This window comes from Oncorhynchus mykiss, chromosome 15 (assembly GCF_057628025.1).
Source record: "Oncorhynchus mykiss isolate SJ-2025 chromosome 15, ASM5762802v1, whole genome shotgun sequence".
Taxonomy (NCBI): domain Eukaryota; kingdom Metazoa; phylum Chordata; class Actinopteri; order Salmoniformes; family Salmonidae; genus Oncorhynchus; species Oncorhynchus mykiss.
This window is the reverse complement of record NC_143036.1, coordinates 23,378,067-23,386,147: the sequence shown is the minus strand read 5'-3', so window position 1 is coordinate 23,386,147 and position 8,081 is coordinate 23,378,067. Positions and strand designations below refer to the sequence as shown.

At 40.2% G+C, this 8,081-nt stretch overlaps 1 pseudogene; it reads left to right on the top strand.

Annotated features, from left to right (window-relative positions):
* Positions 1 to 6,233: 6,233 nt before the first annotated feature.
* Positions 6,234 to 7,305, top strand: LOC118938910 (uncharacterized; annotated as a pseudogene).
* Positions 7,306 to 8,081: the final 776 nt, after the last annotated feature.

Here is an 8,081-nt window from a genome sequence, read left to right as displayed (position 1 = left end):
TCCCGGCATGTCAAGCCCATACGTTATCTCAGACAATCATGGCTAGTGTGAAGGTTCCTGCCTTTTTCCATGGCTAAACGAACTAGGCTCGTAATTTAACAATTGAATTCGTTATTAAGGCACATGAAAGTTTGCCTGTTCCATAAGGTATTTCTGCCAAAAACTACTGCAAAAAACTTGCGACATACACCTAGATTCCTGAAATGCGTCACATTTGACAAAACAGAGGTTGCCAATGAATTCAAATATTTATTTACTTCTGTTGTCAGCAATCTGGTTAGCAAGCTACCCACCAGTTCTGGTTTGTATGGAAATGACCAAGTCAATAAGTATTATGCCGAGTTAGAGGTTCAGCCAAACTCTTTTCTTTTGCAAAGGTAGCAACAGCCAAAATAGTCATTATGCGAGCAGAGCTTAAATGCTCCAAAGCCACAAGCCTGGATAATATTCCTGCAAGGTTTCTTAGAGATTCTGCTGAGCAAATTGCCCCTTATATTATGCATATAATTAATCTCATTCTTGAACAAGGCATCCTTCCCAGGGACATGAAACAAGTTAAAGTTATACTGTATAAGAAGGGGATAAAGTCTGACCCTGGGAATTATAGGCCTGTATCTATCCTCAATATAACAGCAAAGATACTGGAGAGAATTGTAAACGAACAAATTTTACGAATATGTCATCAAACAAAGTCTAATGTATGCTTTTTAGTCGGGTTTTAGAAAAACATGCTCCACTGATTCATGCCTACTTTACTTGACTGACTTCATCTGGAAAGAGATTGATGAGGGAAATCTCTGTGGAATGGTACTGCTTGTCCTACGGAAGGCCTTTGATGCAGTTAACCTCTAATGGCTGCATCCCTTGTTCTCAATTTCCGCCTGAAGACATACCCTAATCTAACTGCCTGTAGCTCAGCCCCAGAGGCAAGGATATGCATATTCTTGGTATCATTAAATTCAAATTTTGAATGGAAACATTCTGAAGTTTGTGAAAATGTTAATTGAATGTAGGAGAATATAACACAGTAGATCTGGTGGAAGAAAATAGAAAGTTGTTTATTGTTGTAGTATCGTCTTTCACATGTACTAGAATAGCCACACAGTCCGATAGGATGTTGGAGATCATTTTGATGGATAACACAAGAGGGCAACTGTAGGTGTGCAACGTTTCAGACTGCTAACTTCAGGAATGGGTGAGCTACATGACATTTAGCATGAAGTCACCCAGGTGTCCCACACAAGTTGCCCAAATGTACCCAAGTGGCCGAATTGGTGAAATGACCTATAACTATATACAACAGTGCAAATAACTATATGCAACATATCAAAAAGCAATTCTAACACACACACACACACACACAAAATGTTTTTAAAAATGTTTGAAAATAAATATTTTTAAAAAAACAGTACACCCTTTGGAAGTCCTCTACACAATATTTTGCTGCCTGTGCCATGTCCCATAGTAGTCTCTTTCTGATAAGCAGAGGCAAACTGAACAAGTGGTGCAGTTCATGCGACACAGAACACAACGACACCTCCATGCTGTGCCCTTTTGGCCCTGAGGCACAGTCATGCCTGCAGTAATGAACTGTGGCATTGAACACCACTGGGGGCAAGGGTAGAGCAGGCAGCTTGGCACCGGGGGCTCCCAGTCGGAGTCGCTATCACTGTGAAAGAAAACATAAAAAAAATATTTGCATTGTATGAGCCTTTTATCATGACGTAAAATAAACAGATATGTATTGTATAGAGCAGAGGGAACAGTCACTAAGGTGAAGTGCTGTTCCATTAATAAACTCCGGCCATTGTTGTGGGCCTGCCCTCCCCTGAACAGCACCCAATTGCTATTTCATATGGAAATGGAGAGGAGTAGCAGGCGCAGTGGCCATGTGCGTGTTTGCTGTTCTACTCCATTCCATTTGAATAAAAAAATGGAAAATATAATCTGACATGTAAAATATATATATGTGACATGGAATATATATATATATATATATATACACACCCAAACAAACCAACACACACACACACACACACACACACACACACACACACACACACACACACACACACACACACACACACACAAACCACACATTTCATTGCAAATTGCAAAATATATATATATTTATTTTTTTGCAAAAAAAAATATATATATATTTATATTTCATAAAACGGCATTAGCACTTACCCGTCCAGAAGTACGTCCTGTCCTTGCAGAAACAGCTCCTCAGTTCCTGTTTGAATCATAACACTCAAAGATTCCTCAAACAAAAAATCTGTCTCACTTTCACTTTTTCACTTTCACTTTAGACTTTGACTTCGCTTTTCCTGATTTATTTGCCATGATATCTTCAATGAAATCGTTGAAAATACAACTTTCAGAAATATTGCCTCCTGTAACAAGCCTCACAGCAACTCCTCTGATAGTCAAGGCGAGAATGGAGTTCCTTACGCGTGCATTTACAAACAAGGAATGGTGGTCCAACCCAAAACTATTACATACTGGCTTTTACCTCAACTCATTGGCTATCTACCCAGCTAGATTTCAAGAAGATCAGTGGTCATTGGGCAGAAATACAGTCAATCAATGAAGCTTCGCTAAAATTATTGGTGCGCAAGGAAGTAATTGCTCCTTGTCTTCAAATCAGTTCACTTCGGTCAATACTCCCCGCAAAAAAACAATGACGTTTGGCTGTGTTGCAAACATCCAGAGGAATGCACTGAAACCAACCATGACTAGATAAACGATTGTTTACGGTGTGTAATTACGTCGAATGCTCCGTAAAAAATTTATAGAGATGGAATTCACGGCACAAACGGTTTACAAAATGTTTCGATTTAGGCTATAAAAATGGATTTTATCAAAGAAAACCGCACTTCATTTGATCACTGGGACCCTCAGGAAGAGAAATAAGAGCAAGATATCAGAATGTAAGTCATAATTTTACCTTCAGATGTGAATGTGTAAAAACTGTCATGCCGGAAAATGTTTCTGTTGTTGATTGCTCTTCTCAAACAAAAGCATGGTATTTGTTCTCTGTAATAGCCATTTTAAATCGGAAAACGTAGTTTGATTACCAAGTATCTAATCTTTTGAAGGATGTAAGACACTTGCATTTTCAAGAATGTTTAATGTTATGACGTTGTATTTTTAGTTGTCACTCTGAAATGTCCCCTGATGTTGATCCCTGTACAGGGATCGCAGCCGTAAGAGGTTTAACAACTTTCTCCTAATCTCCAAACTGGAGGCCCTGGGGTTATGCAGTATCCCTCTAGGCTGGGTAAAGTCCTATTTGTCAAGTTGGGAGCAAGTAGTAGAGATTAATGGTTCACTGTCTCAGGCAAAACAAATGAGTTCCGCAGGGTAGCATGCTTGGGCCTCTACTGTTTTTACTGTATATAACTGTTACGGATACAGGTATGTGTGTGTGTATCCTGTGTTCTTTTCTCTCCTTCTCCCCTCACAGATGAAAATCATCACTCCCCAATCAGTCACCAATCCAATCATCAATCAGAAGACACACCTCCTCCTGTTTCCTACCCAATCACAGTTCCTTTCCCTTGGTTTAAAAACCCCATCAGTTGTTTGCTCTAGAGCTCAATCTCTCTGTAAATGCCATGTATGTAGATCTAGCTGTTTCACTCGCTTTATGTATTGAGCTATCTTTTGTTTGAGTACCTCCATAGCACTTTGTCATCACCTGTGAGTATTGTTTTTGGTGTTTGTTTGATTGCTGGTGGGAAAAGGGGAAACAAGACAAGTTGCCCATGGGCATACCCGTAGGTAAACTTTGTTAAATACACTAGTTAGAACTGGGCGGACCACCCACTGTATTTTTGGTTAGTTAGCTGTTAAAGTAGGCTAGTCTAGCTTAGGGGTGTTTTTGAATACTTATTGTTTCTTTCCTTGGGTCCAGCTCAGCCCCTTTTCCTGCTCCCCCCCATTACCGTGTGTTTACAAATAAACCTTGAGTTTGACGGTAGATTTCAGTTGTTGTAGTTATTTCGTTCTCACTTTTACTTTGTCACTATTATAATTTGCATGAGTTATGTTACGGGTCTCATTACCATCCCCCCCCCCTAGACTGTCGGGCCAAAAGGGATTCGTAACGATATGAAAGATGCTTGTTCTGGCCATCTTTTCCTTTATGCAGATGATTCTAATCTTCTGGTGTCTCACAAGTAAAACTGTTGGAGAGCATTCTAAGCACAGAGCTTACTAGCATTAGCAAATGGCTTGGCGATAATAAGCTATCTCTGCACTTAGGTAAAACAGAGGCAATTATTTTTGGGTCCAGACCAAAATTGGTATAGGTACTCTGAAATCAGAGTCGAGTTAGGGGATGAGGTGCTAACTACTAAAACCTCTGTTAGCTTCCTGGGATGCATCTTGATGGAAGCTTGGGAGGTGTGAGCTTGGCCACTAAATTGCTAGGGAAGGTTAATGCCAGGACTACGTTTTTGTCTAGAATGTCCAAGCTGCTTGATAAGGACTCCATACGAGTGCTAGCCACTACCCTCATTCAATGCCATTATGACTACGCTAGTACTTCCTGGTTTGGGGGCTTATCTAAGCTTATGAAGGGAAAGCTCCAGATAGCCCAGAATAAGCTGATCAGGGTAGTATTGAAGGTGAGTCCACATACTCACATAGGCAGGAGCTGCTTTCAGGAACTCAAATGGCTGCCTGTTGTAGCAAGGGTGTCCCAGATTAGACTGGGTTTGGTTTACAGGAGTAGTTATGGTTCTGCGTGCAGATATTTAACTGATTACTTTCCCCATGTTAGGGAAGCACACAATCACATCACCAGATCAGGTGTTAATGTGTGCTTATACAGGTTCAGGAGTAATGCTGGGAAAGGTACTGGAGCCTCAGATTGGAATTGCCCCTGCCCACAAAAACGACGTCATCTCTGTGCAGATTTTAAAATAAAGTAAACAACTGTTTGTTATCTTCTGTGCCCATATGAAGGTACCCTAAAAAACACATGCACACACACACACAGTGCAGCAAAACCTACATCAACGGCTTCCATACCAACGTAATCGGATCAAAGGTGTTTACACACAACACGTGATGACCACATGGTTATCTAATATAATTACCCAATCCATTTGTTGTGGACCATACCATTAACACAATTCATGCTGTTTTCACAGAATATGCAGTCAATTAACATGTTTCTAAAATGCTCACATTTTCTTTACATACAAGCTTACCCAATGCCAAAATTATGGATCTTTCTTATCTTATTTACAAATACTTGTACACAGCATGCCAGAAATGTAGACCTAATGTTCCAAACCTTAAATATAGTATAAAGCCCCTACTTCTGCAACAACAGCTCAAAAGCTACAGTGCCTTGCGAAAGTATTCGGCCCCCTTGAACTTTGCGACCTTTTGCCACATTTCAGGCTTCAAACATAAAGATATAAAACTGTATTTTTTTTGTGAAGAATCAACAAGTGGGACACAATCATGAAGTGGAACGACATTTATTGGATATTTCAAACTTTTTTAACAAATCAAAAACTGAAAAATTGGGCGTGCATAATTATTCAGCCCCTTTACTTTCAGTGCAGCAAACTCTCTCCAGAAGTTCAGTGAGGATCTCTGAATGATCCAATGTTGACCTAAATGACTAATGATGATAAATACAATCCACCTGTGTGTAATCAAGTCTCCGTATAAATGTCGTTCCACTTCATGATTGTGTCCCACTTGTTGATTCTTCACAAAAAAATACAGTTTTATATCTTTGTTTGAAGCCTGAAATGTGGCAAAAGGTCGCAAAGTTCAAGGGGGCCGAATAATTTCGCAAGGCACTGTATATTGAAACAGCTGATAAGCATTTTTGAATGAACAGATCATTGAAACATTGAGAAATAGCTGATTTACTGTAAGTTGTGTAAAATAGACCAACCACAGCTGGTTCCAAACTCAATCGGAGACATAGCCAGGTGTTGAAGTTATTTCAATTACATGGACATACACAGTAAAAAGGAAACTCTTTGGATTGATTTTGTTCAATGTGGACACAGAACAACACAGAGGAGCAGAGAGAGAAAAATGATGTCTGGACAACGGAGAGGAATAGTTGGACCAAGGAGAGGAGTAGCTGGACCAGGGAGAGGAGTAGTTGGACAACTGGGAGAGGAGTAGCTGGACCAGGCAGAGTAGTTGGACCAGGACAAGGGAGAAGGAGAGGTAGGGGGAGAGGAGTAAGAATGTGTGTTGGTGTTCAAAGGAGAGTAAGAGCTGTTGTCACTGATGACATAAGAGCCACCATCATAGACCATGTGATAAACCATGGTCTATCACTGAGAGAGGCTGGTGAAAGAGTCCATCCTAATCTCAGACAGTCAATCGTGGCTTCCATTGTCCAGAATTTTCAACAAACCAACAGGTAAGCAATGCATTTCACAAGGGCTTCTTCTATCATTACTGTTGCTATGTCCCACTGTAACTGTAGGCCACCAGTCCCAATGCAAATACATATGTTGTATTTTTGTTCCTCTAAAGGACGTCATCCACCCCTCTGGGGGAAGAGGAAAGCTCCTCAGTGAAGACCTAGAGCATGCCATTGTAGGATTGGTCATTGCTGACAATGCAATAACACAGAGAAATTCAGAGCAGAATTGTAGAGGACAACCTGGTATTTCACAATGTGGAAAGCATCAGCCTGACTACCAATGCTCTGACCAAACACAGAGTTTGAATGAAACAGTTGCACACAGCTCCTTTTGAAAGGAACAGTGAGCGGGTCAAGGAGCTCCGGCACCAATACGTCCAGGTATGGTGTCTATCCAATATGTCTTGTTCTACAGTGAGTTTTACACTATGCTCCTCTACATGTAAACATTGGTTAAAGTACATACAGTAGGACATACTGAAAATAATTTACACATACTATGTTTGATTTCTTTCAGAATGTCATGGAGTTGGAGGCTAATCAGACCCCACATGAAATCATTAAGTAGACGAGTCAGGGCAAACCTGGCAAAAACACATCGGCGGGGAAGAAACGTCATCGGGAAAAAGGCCACTGTAGATGTGCCGGGTCAGAGAGGAGCAAATATCACAATGTGTGCTGCAATCTGGAGTGCTGGTTTGGTCCTGCAGAAATGCCAGATTGGTCCCTACAACACTGAGCTCCCTCCTGGATGCCATGGATGCCGGCTGCAGAGACATCTCAGCTGAAGACTGCCAGGGGTGGATAAGGCAGGCCAAGCGTTTCTATCCAAGGTGCAGAGACATCTCAGCTGAAGACTGCCAGGGGTGGATGAGGCAGGCCAAGCGTTTCTATCCAAGGTGCAAAGCGAGAGACGACATAGGATGTGATGTGGACGAGAACATGTGGTCAAATGCTGAAGATCGCATAGATTAGAACAGGACTGGGCATTTTTGTGTTTTTTCCCTTCTGTGTCTTTTTTACTGTAATTGTGTTTTATTGTTACACATTAGGTAAAAACGGCCATGTATGTTGGTTTTTTTGTTGATCACTGGCAGCAATTTCATGTTACTAATAAAGATTTTACTGCAGCAATTCTGTCACTTACTATTTTTTTCTACTGTGCATTCTATAATGTAAAGATGACTCATTCACTTTTAGATAGTATGTTGCCAAAAATGCACACATTCGACACTCAACCAAAAAATGTAGTGGTTTACAGTAAAAGGAAACTGAATTATAAAAACAATGGATTTCACGTTGTCTATTGTCTACAGCTATAACTGAAACATGAAATGTAACAGTTTTGGTAATGCCATCAACTGTTAGTATTTTGAAAGTTGTTGTGCTATGATTGACTATTTGTTCCTCTTGGATAGAAAACATGTGCTAGTGTTTTGACAGAATGATTAGATATTGAGTCGGGTTTGCCGTGTTTTGATAGAGAAAGTTTTTTTAACATTTTGAAATGTAGTGTTGGTATTTAATGAACAAAATGTGTTTTTTAGCATAACATGTACTATTTGGCTAATTGTGTGATGTAGGTGTTAAGAGTTTAGAAAAAGTATCTTAAGTATATGTAAATGCTTGTTAGCAATTGTAATTTTTTTAAACTAAATTCAAC